Source organism: Vulpes vulpes, chromosome 1, assembly GCF_048418805.1.
Source record: "Vulpes vulpes isolate BD-2025 chromosome 1, VulVul3, whole genome shotgun sequence".
NCBI classification, from domain to species: domain Eukaryota; kingdom Metazoa; phylum Chordata; class Mammalia; order Carnivora; family Canidae; genus Vulpes; species Vulpes vulpes.
The window spans coordinates 24,831,847-24,849,065 of NC_132780.1; the positions used below are offsets into that span (position 1 = coordinate 24,831,847).

General features: G+C 48.3%; 2 pseudogenes; both read right to left on the reverse strand.

Moving 5' to 3' along the window:
• Positions 1-13,367: 13,367 nt before the first annotated feature.
• Positions 13,368-13,935, reverse strand: LOC112908868 (RNA polymerase II subunit A C-terminal domain phosphatase SSU72 pseudogene; annotated as a pseudogene).
• A 1,583-nt stretch (positions 13,936-15,518) lies between these two features.
• On the reverse strand, positions 15,519-16,473 carry LOC112908820 (protein SEC13 homolog pseudogene; annotated as a pseudogene).
• Between the last annotated feature and the right edge of the window lie 746 nt (positions 16,474-17,219).

A 17,219-nucleotide genomic window follows, 5' to 3' on the forward strand; every position in this document is an offset into this window, starting at 1 on the left:
AGGTAACACCCTGCATGTGGGTCTTCAGGAGGGGGTGTGGGGGCCACGGGACAGGGCCCAGCCCTCTGTGCAGACTGCCTCCCCCACCAACGCGGTCTGGTCCTCACCCTAAAACTCAGAGCAGATGCATCTCCAGGCCAGCCACCCGGGGCCCAAGGCCTCCCCACCCCAGAGCCCACCCAAGGCCCCTACTGGCTTCTTGCAGGCAGGCAGGTGGGAAATGGCTGGACTCCACACAGCCCCTATGTGCAGTGTACAACCCGCACACCGCCATGACCTGCAGCCCAGCTGTGCTCCTGCCTCCTCCGTCCACGTCCCCATGCCTCCCACTGGGCCCAACCCCAGAAACGGGTCTGGTCACCTCCTGCGGTTGGACCCCCAGGCCTCCTTCCAACCACCCACCTGCTCCCTGTCTCTAAGGCCTGGCCTCCCTTGTTCCCCATCTGATGCCCTGCTTTCCCCAGTCTGAAGCATGGATTCATCTTCTGTCTCTCCTTCCTTTCTTTGTCTGTGTGTCTCTCAAGTGTCCCACAGTGACCCTGGCCCTGTGAGGGGGGTGAGCAGCTGATGTTCTAACAGGGATGGGGACAAACTGCAAGCAACCCATGAACCGGCTCACTGTGGAGAGGAGTGAGTACCTAGACTACAGTGGAGCACGTGCCGGTGAGGGGACAGCTAGGTGGGTGGTCAGAGTGGCCTCGCTGCACAAACGTACGCTTGAATGAATGAATGAGAGGAAGAGATCCAGATCCTCCTGGGGCTTCAGAGCACAGACCCAGGACTGCCAGGAATGCTTTGTTATTTGGGGAGACCTTGACCCCCAGCCTAAGGCTGCAGGGCTCTATAGGGATGGGACTGAGCTGCCCATCACTGGGGGTGTGCAGCTGGAGCTGAGATGCTGTGCGGGGAGTCCTGCCTGGCATGGGGCTGGGTGGGCTGTCAGAACGCACACAGTGGCATCTGCTGGACATCCCTCTGCCATCTGCAGGCCGGGACCTCGGCCCTGAAGTGGCTCGTGTGGGCTGAGGCCACAGGCCACATCCCCACTGACTGGCTGTGTGACCATGGGCCTCTCAGACCATGGTGTCCTCCTCTGAACGTGGCCTCAGAGTGGCGGCAGGTCAGCCATGTCGAGTGGTGGCCCCTGTGTAGGGAGTGGGGAGGTGCCTTTGGACAGCTCCAGGCTTCTCTGAGGGGGGCCACCTGGAACCCTCCCTGCATCCCAGGAGTCACCGTGAGCGTGACGGGGTGCGTGCCCCTGCCCAGCACTGTTCACGCAGCTGAGCGGCCCATCTGTCCTGCACCACACCTCCGGAGCTCCCTGCCTGCAGCAGAGAACTGGAGCCAGGGCCTCCTGGGGGCCGGGAGCTGCAGAGCCCGCTGTGCCTCCACACTTGCCCTGGCTGCAACCTGCCCTCTGCATGGAGGGATGGGACAGGGCGGATGGAGGCTCAGGGGCGCCACCCCCAGGGCTCCGGGGCGCAGGGCCGCAGGTGCCTCCCCTGGAGTCCTGGCCTGCACACACCTGTGTGCTGGGCGCCTGCTGCGGCAGGAGCTGGTGGGGCTGCAGGGCTCTCGGCAGCTCATCGTGGAACATTTGCAGGTAATTTAGGCGTGGGTCACATGTGGGAGTCATCAGGCAGAGGAAAGGCTCAATCAGGGCCTAATCACTGTCTGTTTGGAGGGGTCTGGGCCCAAGTGAAAAATGAAAACGGGCCTATTTTGCTTGAGTGACAACCATCAGCAATCACCTTTGACCTCCCCACTGAGCTGGGGTCTGAGGAGCTTTAAAAACCAATCACCAGGGAGGCCCTCCCCCACTCGCTCTGGCATTCACCCCTCCCTCCCTCACGCTTCAGCAGTGGTGTGGGCAGCATGGCCTGGTGGTTAGGGCCCTCTGGAGCCGGTTGAGGCCCCTGTCCTGGCCAGCACTTGCCGGACAGGTGGCCCCGGGATGGGTGACCCTCAGAGTGCCATGTGCCCATCTGCACAAATGGTACGTGTGGCCTGATGAGGACAGCGCTCCGTACACACAGATGAGTGCAGTTCAGGTCCTGGAGGACCATGCAGGGCTTCAGGCTGCAGCGTGGGGGCGGCAGGCCTGGCTCTCCCTATGCCCTCTCTGTGCCCTCCACAACCAGGGTGAAGGGCAGTGGAGACCCCACCCAGCAGACAGGGCTGGGCCTGGCATGCAGGGGTGTCTGCCTGGCGGCCAGGAAAGGGGCAGTGCAGGCTGGGGGGCCTCCTTGAGAGGACCCTCAGGGCAGTGACACTCAGCTGAGCGCCCCCCCACCGTTGGGGTGCAGAGCTCACCCCGCTTCACCCCCGCCCTAGGGACTGTGGCCTCCAGGAGGCCTCCAGGAGTCAAGGGGCTGCCAGGTCCAGGCCCTCCCCTGACCATCGCCAGGGCCGGCTTAGGGGGAGGCTCCCCGAAGCAAGAGTGAGTGACCACCTGTGTGAACGGGTGGCCCACCAGTGGCAGGTGCGGGTCCTGACTGACACGGCAGGGGGACGGGACGGCCTGGGATGGCCCAGCACGCCCAGCTCAGGGGATGCTCGGCTGCCACAGCCAACAGGGCAACGGCCCAGGGGCGAGCACCAGGGTGTGTGGTGGGCCATGGGTCTGCCCCCTCAGGCCTGGGAGCCTACCGCCTGCCGCATTAGCACCTGGGGCAGCGCCCTGGGAGTAAACAGGGACGTGGAGCGGGGCCTCCAGGAAACCGTCTGGCAGGCCAGGCTTCAGCAAATGGATTGCCAATTAATCAGCATCTATTTATGAGAACCTTTAAACCATTATTAATGTAGTGTAAACACGGAACCGCTGGCGGCCCGGGCGGGCTGGGGGGAGGGGGAGGGGAGAGGAGAGGATGAAGGGAGGGGAGGGGCCTGTCCCCGCCCAGCCTTGGCAGTGCCCTGGGAGGGCCCACACCGGCCAGGCTGTGGGACTGCCCCTCGCCCCCACTCCCCGTGAGCTCCTGGGCCCAGGTACAAACAGCTCCACACGCCCCACATGTGGGGCTTTCAGCACGTTCTCACTTCAGATGTTGAGCAGGACAAAGGGTCGAGTTCTCGTCACTCCCTCACTCGGCAGAGGCCTGGCAGCAACCCTGGGCCCCCTTGGCTGGTACGTCTCCACCCTTGGGGAGCCCTGGGTGGGGGCCCCCACCACATCTCCCTCCTCCCAGCTCTGCACCCATGGCCAGGCTGGGGTCCGCAAACTGGGTGAGTCTGCCCTGCTCCCGGGCCATCCAGCTCCTACCTTTTCCTTGCCGGTGCCCCTTCAGGCCCTTCAAAGACCCTGGCCGCCACCTGGGGCCAACCTGGGCACACCTGGGAGCCAGGTGTGGGGGTGCACTGGGGGGCCTCATAAGGTCAGACCCGATGGCACACCCCCTCCATCAGGGCCACCTCGGTGGGCTTTGCCATCCGTGCCCATTTTACAGGTGGTAGACGGTGCCACAGAGACACTGTGAGCCCCTGCAGTCACTGTGGCTGGCTCCTCGGGGAGCACTGACCCGAGGTCTTGTCTCTCTGATTAGGGTTCTTATGAATGCCACCTCCTGGGCGGGGGGACAGCAGACATAAAAGCCCTGTCAGCGGGGGCAGTAGCCGGAGGTTGTCTGCAATGGAGAAGATCCATTTGGCGTTGCAACCAGGAGTGTTGGTGACTCCAGGACTCTCCGGCTGTGGGTACCTGGGATGCTCACTGACCCTGGCCCTGGGGAGGTGGGGGTGGTGCCCTTACACAGGGCAGGGTCACAGGCTCAGGTCACAGACAGCCTCCCAGGCCTGGCCTTGTCCCGGTGGCGGCGGGCGTCCCTGACCTGGGAGCCTGGGGCCACTGCTTGGCCTGCGGTTTGCCTGCTGATGGTGTCTGTGCCCCTCGAGGTGGCGAGCGGGTCCTCACCCCTTCACATGCCTCAAGGGGACACTGACGAGCATCTGTTGACTAACCATCTCTTCCAGGAAACTTGCTCAGACGGGCTTCCCCAGGCTCCTGTCCTTCATCCCTGGCCCCGAACCCTGCTGGCCTCTGCTCCTGCAGCCCCCAGACCAGGCCCAGGGTGCAGAAGCCTGGACGGTGGGACCGGTAGCACCCCCACCCCACAGAACCGGCTGTCCCGTGTGACCCGGTGCCAACACAAGCCAGGGTCTCAGCGCGGCCGCTCAGCTCTTTGGGAGCCCGGCTTCCACCGCCTGGAGCCCCCAGGCTGGCCTGCCCCACACCCGGCCCGGCCGGCTGCGGGATCCCGCCGCTCTGGCATGCCAGGGGAGAACAAAGAGGCCGCGTGCGCCCTATTTCCCCACTGCTCCCCGCCCCCCATTAGCCGAGCGAGGCTTGTTTATATTACAGCAGGAATTATTTCAGCCCTAATCAGAGGCCCTGTGAGGTTTCGGCATTCCACGTATTTCTTTACCCAAGGACACTCTCCAATCCTATAATTTCCATTTCCCCAGACGCCCCTGATTGAAAGCAAACATTTTATATTTGGAAAGGAAAGGGGCCGTTTGCTATTCATAGCGCAGGCGGGCTGTCCGGAGGTGGGTCCGGGGCCTGGGCCTGGCTTGGTGGCAGATCCAGGAGTGCAGCACGGGGTGTGGCAGGAGCGGGGGCTGAGACGGGGATGGAGGCCCCACAGCACCCTGGTGCCCTGACCGGCGGGGGGGGTGGGGTGGGGGGGTGGGGTGGGGTGCGCCTCATGCAGAATGGGACTGAATTCAGCACAGCACGGTCAGCAGGGGACTGCAGGCGCTCTACCTAGGGTCCCCAGGACAGGACCCAACTCCCACTGCCCCCCCCCCCCCCCCCCGGGGTTTACTGCCCCACCCACCCACCGTTCTGGGACCTCAGGGGCTGCGTGGCCCGGCTTCTCCCCTCTGGGCTCCTTCCACCTGTCCTCTACTGAGCCCAGAGCCCCCTGTGCTCAAGGCTGACATGCTGGGACGCTGCTAGGCCTTCTCTAAGACGCCTCCATAAATCCCTTGACGTGGCCATTATTGTGATTCCTGTTTTGTGGGAGAACTAACAAGGCAACAGCACCCTGCCACCTCTCAGCACCGGGAACCCCAGCCCCTGCCTCCTGCCCCCCCACCCCCCACCCCAGGGCTGTGCCTCATTCTTAGCTAAGTGAGTGAGTCCCAGGGCAGCAGGGGCCCGGTGAGATTCTGTTCGGTAGAGATCTGTGTTGTGGAATTACTTAGAGACTACATTCATAAAAATTAAATTTCTTTTTTTTTTTTTTTTTGAGTTTATTTATTCTTGAGACAGAGAGAGAGAGAGGCAGAAATACAGGCAGAGGGAGGAGCAGGCTCCATGCAGGGAGCCTGACGTGGGACTGGATCCCAGGACCTCAGGATCACACCCTGGGCCAAAGGCAGGTGCTAAACTGCTAAGCCACCAGGGCTGCCCATAAAAAATAAATTTTAAGAAAATTTTAATTTTTATCAAAGTAACAGATGCATAGTTTTGCTAGCTGCTTTATGGAAATATAACTGACATACAATGAAATGCTTACATGTAAAGTGTAAAAGGTGATACCTTTCATGCAGAGTTCACCCACTTAAAGTGCACAGTTGGATAGGGTTTGGTTTATCACAGTATTAATAATCTTCAATTGTGGTAAAATACATACAATATAAAATTTGTAGTTTTAACCATTTCAAGTATGCAATTCAGTGGCTTTGCTTACAGTCACAGCATCTTGCAATCACACAGAAACTGTGTCCCCACTAAATACCAACTGCCCCCCGCCAATGGCCTGGAGTCCCCTTCCTGTCCCTGTGAATTCACCTGGCCCGTGTGGCTTATACACCTGGACCTCCATAGGATCGTCCTTCAGTGTCTGGCTGACTCCCTTTATCCTAGTGTCGTCAGGGTCCATCCAACACCATAGCAGGGACCAGGATTTCCTCCTTTTTTAAGACTGAGTACTGTTCCAGTCTGGGTGTAGACCACATTTTGTTTATCCATCCACCCTCAGTGGGAACATGTTGTTTCTAGTTTTTAGCTGTTGTGAATAATTAATGCTGCTTGAAACATTAACATATATACAGGTATCTGTTCAAGTCCTTGTTTTCAGTTCCTGTAGGTGTGTACCAAGAACTGAAATCGCCAGACCCTATGGTGATTCCATGTTTAATTTCTTGATGAACCACCAAACTGTCTTCCACAGCAGCTGCACCATTTCATGTCACCGCCAGGGTTCCAATTCTCCATGTCCATCTCCAACTTATCACTTTCCATTGGTTCATAGTCATCTCTGTAATTGTGGTGACTCATTTGGTTTTAATTTGCATTTCACTAATGACTAATAATGGTGTCTTTTCATGTGCTTGTTGGCCACTTGTATATCTTCTTCGGAGAAATGTCTGTTCGAGTCCTTTGCCTGTTTTTTTAATTGAGTTGTTTGTTTTTTGTTGTTGAGTTTGTAGTTCTTTATATATTTCTGGTTCTTAAAGCCTTATCAGTAGATATAAGATTTGCAAACATCTTTTTCTTTTTAAAGACTTTGTTTATTTGAGAGAGAGAGAACACACAAGTGGGGCAGGGAGCAGCAGAGGGAGAGGGAGAAACAGACTCCCCACTGAGCAGGGAGCCTGATGCAGGGGCTCAATCCCAGGACCCTGAGGTCATGACCTGAGCCGAAGGCAGATGCTTCACCGGCCACCCAGCTGTGCCACAAATACATTCTTTCATTGTGTAGGTTGTCTTTCATCTTCATCAACTTCTGATGAAGTTGATACATTTTTGACACACACACACATACACACACACACACACACACACACATACACATCTCTCTCCCCTTCCCTCCTTCCCTCTCTTCCTTCCTCTAACCATCCTCATGGAACCCTCACTGCACTCAAGATACTGAACATGTCCATTGCCCTGGAAAGTTTGTGTACAGCTTTCCTCACTCTGCGTAGTTATGTGGACATTCATTCGTATTCTTACATCTCACCTGCATTGGTTCCAGGTTTAGCCGATGACTTTGGCCATCAAGGCTGCTCTACACATCCCTAGGCAAGTCTGCATGGGCTTATGTTTCCATTTCTCTTGAGTCAATACCTATGAGTGGAATTTCTGGGTCATCTGGTAGTTCTACGTCTAGTTTTTTGAGGAACCAACTGCTTGCCAGAGCAGCCCTACTATCTTACATTCCCACCAGGAGGTAGGAGGGTTTCAATTTCTCCACACCCTTGCCAACACCTGCAGCCATGTCCTTTTGGTTACAGCCATTCTAGTGGGCATGAAGTGGTATCTCATAGGTTGATGGTCATTTCCCTGATGGCCAATGATGGTGAACATCCTTTTGTATTCTTACTGGATATTTGTATGTCTGCCTTGGAGAAAAGTCTATTCAGATGCTCTGTCCATTTCTAAATTGGTTATCTGTTGTCTTCTTATTGAGTCATAATAGTTCTTTATATATTCTGGATACTAGTTCCTTATAAAACATAGGATTTGCAGGTATTTTATCCCACTTTGCAGTTGTCTTTTTATCTTCTTGATGGTCCCCCTTTTTAAAATATTTTATTTATTTATTCATGAGAGACACACAGAGAGAGAGGGAGAGAGAGAGAGAGAGAGAGAGAGAGAGAGAGAGAGAGAGAAGCAAGCTCCATGCAGGGAGCCCAATGTGGGACTCGATCCCGGGACTCCAGGATCACACCCTGGACTGAAGGCAGGCACTAAACCACTGAGCCACCCAGGGATCCCCTGATGGTCCCCTTTAAAGCACAACAAGTTTTAATTTTGATGATCCCCAGTCTGTTTCTTTGGTTGCTTATTCTTCTGGGATCATATCTAAGGAACTATTTCTATCCAATGTTGGGAAGGCTTATGGTGGTATTTTCTGCTAAGGCTTGTATAGCTTCAGCTCTTGTGTTTAGATCTTTGGTTCATTTTGAGTTACCTTTTGTATGTGGTGTGAGGTAGGAATCCACCTTCATTCTTTGATGTTGGTTGCAGTTGTCCCAACATCATTTGTTACAAAGACTATTTTCTTTCCACCAAATCACCTTGACACCCTTAGAGAAAATCAATTGGCTGTAAAATGTGAAGGGTTACTTATGGACTCTCAATTGCATTCCCTCAGTCTACACATCTTTCCTATGTCAGCACCACACTGTCCTCATTACTATAGCTTTGTAGTAAGTTTTGAAATGGGCAAGATTTTGCTCTTTTTCAAGATTCTTGTTGAATTTCTTTTTTAAAAAAAGATTTATTTATTTATGATAGACAGAGAGAGAGAGAGAGAGAGAGAGAGGCAGAGAGAGAAGCAGGCTCCATGCCGGGAGCCCGATGTGGGACTCGATCCAGGGACTCCAGGATCGTGCCCTGGGCCAAAGGCAGGCGCCAAACCACTGAGCCACCCAGGGATCCCCATGTTGTTGAATTTCTATATGAATTTTAGGATCAGCTTGTCAATTTCTGAAGAGAACTCAGGTGGGATTTTGATAGGGATTGTGTTGAATATCAGCATTGTAACAATATTAAGTTGTTCAGTCCATGAACATGGGCTTGGTGTGAAACACGTCTTTCTACTTATTTAGATCTTTTTCAGTTTCTTTCAGCAATATTTTTCAATTGTCAGAATAAAAGTTTTCTATTGCTTTTGTTAACTTATCCCTTAATTTTATTCTGATATTATTATAAATAAAATTGTTTTTGAAATATATTTGATTTTTATATATTTTTCTTGTATTCTGCAGTTTTGCTGAACTTGTTTGTAAGCTGTAATAGATTTTAATGGATTCCATAGGATTGTATGCATACAATACTATGTCATCTGCAACTAGAGATAGTTTTACTTCTTCTTTTCTCATGTAGATGCCCTTTATTTCATTTTCTCGCCCAATTTCCCCAGCTAGAAGCTTCAATACAAGTTAAATAAAAGAGGTGAGAACTTGTTTATTTCTGATTGTGGGGGGAAAAGTATTTGTTTTTTCACCATTACATATGTGGATTTTTCACGTATGGCATTTATTAAGTTGAGATAATTCTATTTCTAGTTTGTTGAGTGTTTTTATGATGAAAAGGTGTTAGATTTTGTCAGATACCTTTTTCTTCATTAATTGAAATGATAACGTGATTTTTGGCTGCCTGGGTGGCTCAGTTAAGCATCTGTCTTCAGCTCAGGTCATGATCCTGAGGTCCTGTGACTGAGCCCTGTGTTGGGCTTCCTGCTCAGAGGGGAGCCTACTTCTCCTTCTCCCTCTGCCTGCTGCTCTCCCTGCTTGTCCGCTCTCTCTTTCTCTCTCAAATAAATAAGTAAATACAGTCTCTAAAATAAAGATAATGTGCTTTTTTTCCCCTTCATACTATTGATGTGGCATACGATGTTAACTGATTTTCAGATGTTAAACCAACATTGCATTCCTGGGATAAGTCCCATTTGGTCATGGAGCATAATTCTTTTTATACATTGCTTGGTTCCATTTAATAACATTTTGTTGAGGATTTTGTGTTTATATTCATAGGAAAATATAAGTGAATGGTGTCTCATTTTCTTGTGATGTCTGTCTGGTTTTGATATAGGGACAATGCTGGCCTCATAGAATTAGTCGGAAACTGCCCCGTTCTCTTTTATTTTAGGAAGTGTTCATGAAGAATTCGTATTAAGTCCTTTTCAAATGTTTGGAAGAATTTACCAATGAAGCCATTTGGTCTTGGACTTTTCTTTGTGGAAGTTGATTACTAAGACAAACTACTTACTTGTATGGGTTACTTAGATCTTCTATTTCTTATTGGGTTATTTTTAGTTCTTCTTTCTAGGGATTTGTCCATTTCATCTAACTTATCTCATCTGTGACATACAGTTCACAGCATTCTTTTAAATTATTTTTATTTCTGTAAGGTCTGTAGTTATGTCCCCTCTTTCATTTCTGACTTTAGGAATTTGAGTCTTCTCTCTTCTTTTCCTCTTAGGTCTAGTTTAAGGTTTATCAATTTTGTGGATCTTTTCTGAGAACAAACACTTGATTTAGTTGATTTTTCTATTGCTTTTATGCTAATTAATTAATCTCTGCTGTAGTTTTATTATTTCGCTCCTGCTGCTTGCTTGGGGTTCAGTTTGCACTTCTTATTCTAGGATCTTGAGGTAGAAGTTTATTGATTTGCAATCTTTTTTCTTCTTTGTAAGTTATACCTACAAATCACCCTCTAAACTGCATCCAGAAATATTCATGTGTAATTTTTGTATTTTTTATTAATCTCAAAATATATTCTAATTTCCTTTCTGATCTTTTTTTCCTTTAAGCCATTGGCATTTAGTGATTTGTTGTTTAATTTGCACATATTTGTGAATTTCTTAACATCTCTCTCTTATTAATTTTTAGTTTTACTCCAGTGTGATTGCAGATCATACTTTGTAGAATTTCAGGTTTTTAAAAAGTAATTGACATTTGTTTTGTGACTTATTATCTGTCCTGTAGAATGTTCCATGTACGTCTGAGGAAAATGCATATTCTGCTCTTGTTAAGTGCAGCATTCTATCATATCAGTTAGGTCTACTTTGTGCATATTGTTGTTCAAAGTCTCCTGTTTTCTTATTGATCTCCTGCCTCATTCTATCCATTACTGAAAGTTTAGTGTTGGGGTACCTTGGGGGCTCTGTCAGTTAAGCATCTGCCTTCAACTCAGGTCATGAACCCAGGGTCCTGGGATTGAGCCCTGCATTGGGCTCCCTGCTCAGTGAGGAACCTGCTTTTCCCTCTCCTCTCTGCTCATGTTCCCTCTTCCTATCTCTGTCACAATCTCTGTCTCTCGTAAATAAACACATACATACATACATAAAATCTTTAAGATAAAGTGTAGTACTGAAGGCTCTGATGATTATCGTTGAATTGTCTATTTCTACCCTTAATTCAGTCAGCCTTTGCTTCACATATTGCAGGGCTCTGTTGTTTGGTGCATATATGTTTATAATTGTTATAATTTCCCTATGGATTAGCTTTATAAAATGTCCCTCTTTGTCTCTAGTAAAAAATGTTAAAGCTACTTCATCTGATATTAATATAGCCACTCCAGGTTTCTTGTGGTTGGTATACACATGATCTAACTCCTTTCATCCTTCTGCTGTAACCTTTGTGAATCTCTAGATGTAATGCTGTGAGTCATATAACCAGCACATAGTTGGATGAAGTTTTTTATCAACTATGTCATTCCCTGCCTGTTGATTGGATAGTTTAATCCATTCATAGTTAATGTAGTTAATGTGGTTATTGATATAGTTAGACTTATATCTGCCATTTTACTTTTTATTTACTCTGTCTCCTCTACTTCTTTTGTCCCTCTCTTCCTCCTTTACTTCTTTCTTTTGCATGAAGTGAATGTTTTCTAGCATAAGATTTTCCTTCATTTAGTGATTCTTTAGATTTTTTTGATTACTATTTTAGTGGTTGCTCTAGGGCCTACCACACAAATCTTATAAAAAAAAATCTAATTTGGATTTCTTTTAACTCCATTTTAATGTGATACAGAAATTATATTCCTTAATAGATCTATTCCTAAATAGATTACAGAATAGCCCTTTTGTATTATTGTTATATATATTAAATTTATACATGTTCCAAACCAAACAGTACATTGTTATAATTGCTGTTTTTTAATAATAAATTTATTTTTTATTGGTGTTCAATTTGCCAACATACAGAATAACACCCAGTGCTCATCCCGTCAAGTGCCCCCCTCAGTGCCCGTCACCCATTCACCCCCACCCCTCACCCCCCTAATTGCTGTTTTATATAAAGAAGCTGAGCAAAGGAGAGCAAGGATGTATTTATTGAATTGTTCTATTTATCTTATTATTTACAATCTTTGTTTTTTTCAATTGGTTCATGCAGGTTTGAGTTACAATCTGGTGTCATTTCCTTACTACAATATAACTCAGCTCCTATGTACCTCATTTATGTTATTATTGTCAAATATATGACTTTTGTGGCTCAATAATACATTGATATATGAGTTGTTTTATGTATTTTTTAAATCAGCTAAGAGAAAAAATAAAATAATATGTATTCTGTTTTTGTTTTTGTTTTGGAAATAGTTACATAGTTACCTTTAATGGTGCTCTTTTTTCCATGTGGATTAGAATTTTCATCTGTGAGTACTTCCTTTTAGCCTGAAAAACTTCTTTTCATATTTCTTTTATAAGATGGATCTGCCAGAATAAAATTTGTTCAGTTTTGGTTTCCTGGGAATATTTTTATTTCACTCTCATTTTTAAAAAAGATTTTATTTTATTTTTTAACTTGAGGGAGAAAGTATGAATGGGGGTGGAGTGGGGTGGGGGGAGAAGCAGATGGGGAGAAAGAGGCAGATTCCCCACTGAGCAGGGAATCTGATGTGGGGCTCAATTCCAGAACCCTGGGATCATGACCTGAGCTGAAGGCAGAGACTTAACTAATTGAACCACCCAGGCATCCCCACTTCATTTTTGGTGGGTATAGGATTCTGGGTATTTTTCTTGCAGCACTTTGAATATGTCATACCACTACCTTCTGGCCTCCATTGTTTCAGATGAGAAGTCAGCTGTTATCCTATTTGGATCCCTTTGTGTGTGAAAAGTCATTTTCTCTTGTTGCTGTCAAGATTTTCTCTTTGTCTTTGTCTTTCAGCAGTTTTACTCTGGTGTATCTGGGCATGGATTTCTTTGTACTTGTCCTGTTTGGACTTTGCTAAGCTTCGTGAACATGTAGATTAATGTATTTCAGTAATTGGGAAGTTTTTCAGCCATTCTTGTTTCTTTGCATGTCATAATTTTTTGTTGAAAATCAGACATTTTAGGTAATATATATTATAGGAATTTTGGATTGCCCTTCCTCCTCTTGGGGACTTATTTTTGCTATTTGTTTTGTGACTTGGCTAGACCATTTTAGTGAAGTCTGCTTCCCCTATAGCATGAGGCCATTGCTGTTGCTCCTCTGGGGGGGGCAGAGTCTTGAGCGTGTACACAGTTCCCCTGGTTTTTTTTTTTCTTTCCTAGTAAGACCAAGCCCATTGCTTTATTCAGATTATTTATACATTAGAGCAAGTTTGGGGGTGGAGAGAAGGAGCCACAATGAAGCCACAAATGCATGGGGGAAAGATACTAGAAACTGTTGTTTATTGTTTTGGTTAAAGAAAAAAAAATTTATAATCAACATCTCACTCGTTAAGTCAAAGTGGACAGAAAAACTTGATTGTTTTTAATCTGGCATTTATGTGTAGCTTTGTATTTCATATGTACAATTTATTGGGTACTGCTACTGTCGGTCGGCAGAATACCTAAAGGTAAAAACAAATATCAGGAGGGAAAAAGTATTAACAAAGGGAAGCTCAACAAGATGGCTTCAGGACGGGGCAGTGCACCAGGCCAGGCGGCTCAGCAGAAGCAGACCGTGTGCAGGAAGGCTCTGCCACTCTTCTCCTCCAACTCCTGAAGCAGCTCGCCAGTCTCGTTCTCCATGTCCTCCGTGTGCTGAATATACTGGCACAGCTCACAGATGAGGAATGCCCCAAGGGTGGCCTCCTCATGGTTGTCCTGAATGTCCACATTGATCACGTGCAGTGGCTGGCAGGTCTCCCGCTCTCTGGAATTCAGATCTTCTACCACCTGATCGTACGCTCTCTCCTCACAGGTGAGGATCAGATGGAACAGGTCTCTGCAGTTCGAGACTTGATTCTCTTATTTCTGTCCAACATATGTAAGATGCCATTCTGCTATAGAGTTCTTTATCCTTCCTAAGGAGATCATTGTACATCTGATCTTATGTAGTTTTGAAATCATAAACATTTGGCTTGTCAGGTGCTAGTCCTGGGAGCTTCACGTAAGTTCCTGTTCCAAAGGACTGGACACTGAATCCACGTTTGCTGAGAATGTTGTGTGCCTCCATGCTCCGGTTCTGGTTGCTCGAGCACACCACCACCACCCGCAGTGGCGACGACGGCATAGCAGCAGCCACAAGGACCACAACATGACCGCTCCGGGACGCCACCCAGCCACGCAGAAATAGAATGTGAGACACATACCCAATTTTGAACTTTCTAGTCACCACGTTAATAAAAGCCAAAAAAACCCAGGTACTGTATCATACACATTATTCAATGGCTCCAAATATTAGCACAGGGCCCTAGCCCCATCATGGCCACCATATTGGATGGCACAGCTCTAGACTCTACTTCTAGAACTGTCTGCTGGCTGTTGGCAAGCTCCTTTGGGCTCTGAACCTTGGGTTTCCCCAGCTGTGAAACAGGAGTCCGTTCTCCTGTGCCCTGTGCTTACCTCAGGGGGAGCCCGGGGCTGGGGTTCCAATGCCTGGAAGCTCCAGGGAAGATGGAGTGAGTTCTTTGGACTCAAGCTGAAATACAAGCCTTACATCGCCTTATGCTTTATTTGTTTATAATGTTTTTATATATAAAAATAAGGGTTCTTTAGTGGGTTTTGAGCACTGTGCAGACTTCTGCATCTAGCCCGAAGGGCAGCATGCTTGGACCATTGGTGTTTTATTCGCTGATGCACTTCACCCCAGTGTATGAAGCCTGCTTCTCTCTCCGCTCAAGGACGGGGGCAACTCCTGCTGGCCAGAGGGCTTCTGGGCCTCTGAGGGCGGGGGTGGGGCAGGAGGAAGAAGAGCCAGCACCCCCTACAGGTAGATGGCTGGTGCATTTCGTCTTCAGCTCCAGCCTGCTTGTTTTCCGCACGCTGGGGATGGCCTTGCATTGGGGTGGGCTGGAACTCTGCTGTCACCTGTTCTCAGGAGCTACAAAGATCTCATTCTCGTTCTAAAACTGCCACACCCCAGCAGCCTTGCAGGGCCCCACTTGTGGGGTGTGTCTGGAGGGGCAGCTCCGTGCCTTACTGGCTCCCAACAGGCAGAGACCTCTCCAGTGTCGCAGCTGTGCACTCCCTGGGGGAGGAGCCACCCGCAGAGTCCGCTTTGGTGGATGGTGGTATGCTCTGGGTAACCCGAGTGTCTGCTGGTCGATTCAGGCACCTGGGGGTCTGCAATCCAGGCTGGTGCCGTGGGAAGAACTGCATTCTGTGTGTTTTCTTCAGGGTTAGAATCACGGATGGGGTGTGGTGAGAAGGCGGGATGCAAGTGTAGTAAGTGGTGTAACAAAGTGAATAATGGGTAATTTGTCAACAAAGCATTCTTTTGTGGAGAAGCCCCCCCCCCAAAAAAACAGGGGTCCCCTGTTTTTTTATGAATTTATTTAACTATTTTGGAAACAACCCCCCCCAAATAATGCCTGAACCCAAAAGTTACATAAAAATGGCCAAAAATACTTTAAAATAATAGATCTGAAGATCATTTGTAGTTTTTTCCTCATAATATGAATGCTTTCAGCAGGACAATAAATTACAAACCATATCAAATCATGTTAAGGCAGATGATCAATCTGGTTGCATTTGTAACTACTGGGAAAGTAATCGTGTTGGAGCTGTTCCTCCCAGCTATTTGGTCAGTTGGTCCAGGAAAGGGCAGTCCTGGAGCTGGAGTCAGCAGGTGAGGAGCTGGGCTTGCCTGTCTTGTCATTGCTCATTCTGCTGGCCCTCTGTGACAGAAGCAGACAGAGATCACTGGCCCTTGTTGACATCACTGATGCACACCCACTGTCTGTCAACGGACTCCTTCCACAGGGTCACCTTATTGTCTCCGCCCGAGACAGCCAGGATGTTGGCTGTGATGTACCAGCTCACATGCCACCCAACATCATTGAACTTGTGCAAAGTTTGGGTGACCATGTATTGCCTGAGGTGTCATCACAAGTCCAGATGAACACACGACCGTCCTGGGAGCAACTGGCGATGGTGCTGGTGGGCAGGCCAATGGAGGGGGCCCAGGCCACATCTCGAACCCAGTCACTGTGCGCTTCTAGCTTCTGTTCCTCCTTCCACTGGCCATCCGCCTCTTCCTTCCACAGTTTGATGAGGTTGTCACAGTCGCCCGAAGCAAACTCCTTGATGTAGTTGGGCTTCTGTCCCGATGGCTGGTCTATAAGGCTTCCAGGTACAACAGCAGGGGCCCAACTGATGGCATTGCAGTCAATAGTATGAGCATTGTTGATCTTCTTTACTTCCCACTGGCCCTCTCAGGTATATGTCAGCAGGGAGATGGCCCCATCTGAGCTCCGACAGGCCAGTATTAGGCTGTAGTCATGGGGGGCCCAGCACACAGAGTTTACTGAGGAGTCGCGTCCTGTGTGCTCTGTGTCTTCTCCCAAGTGCCATTCTCCTCCTTCCAGATAATGACTTTCTGGTCATAGGAGCAGGATGCCAGGATGTTGCCATACATGGGGTGGGCCCAGGCCACTTGCCACACAGGACCCTCGTGACCTCTGAGGTTGGCAATAAGGATCTGTCCTCCATTTCGCACATTGAAGATTTTGACGGACCTGTCTGAGGAGCAGGTTGCCAGGTGGGTGCCATGGTAGTCCATCTGGGCATCATGAATCATATCCTCATGGGAGGTGTCCACAGTGTTAATTACTGCATTTCAATTAAACAAAGTGTGACAAATACTGTAAGAGGTTCATTCAATATCTATTCCAACCACTTATCCCTTGCCTTTCAGAACTAGAGACTAAAAAGTAAAGTATATAGTTTCCAACCTCCCTTACAGCTGGGAGTAGCAACCGAATGAAGTTCTGGCCAATAAGATATAGACAGGAGTCCTAAGGGAGAGCCTCCCTTCTGGAATAAAAAGGAAGCTTTTGGAGACCTTTACTTCCCATTCTCTTACTTCATTTATGGAATTCAGACACAATACCTGGAGGTGCCACAGTCATCTCGAGACCGTGAGGAGGACTGTGCTAAGGAAGGTGGAACAGAAAGACAAACCTGGTTCTTTAGGACATATTCAAGCAGCTGCACAAACCTTGAGCTGCCTTCCTGTTTTATGAGAGGGGGGAAATCTCAGGTGGTAGCTTATGGGGCTCTCTTTCAATTGTCTCTTTCTCTGAGTTCTGTTAGGCTATTTTCTTTATTTGGTGTTACTCTCCACCCCTTAGGTGCAACTGATCACTAATTGCTTGCTTTATAGTTTTCGACAATCCCCTGGGCCATGTATTTCTTGGTAGTCTGATCCAATTCAATGTGACTATATTTTGAAGTCAATCTTTGAGCTTTGTTTTGTCCCCAGGGTGTCTTCTTAGCTGTTTCTTTCCCTAGTTCTCTCTAGGCCTATGAACTAGATGGCCTGTGGTTTAGCTTGTTGCTCCTAACTGAGAGGAA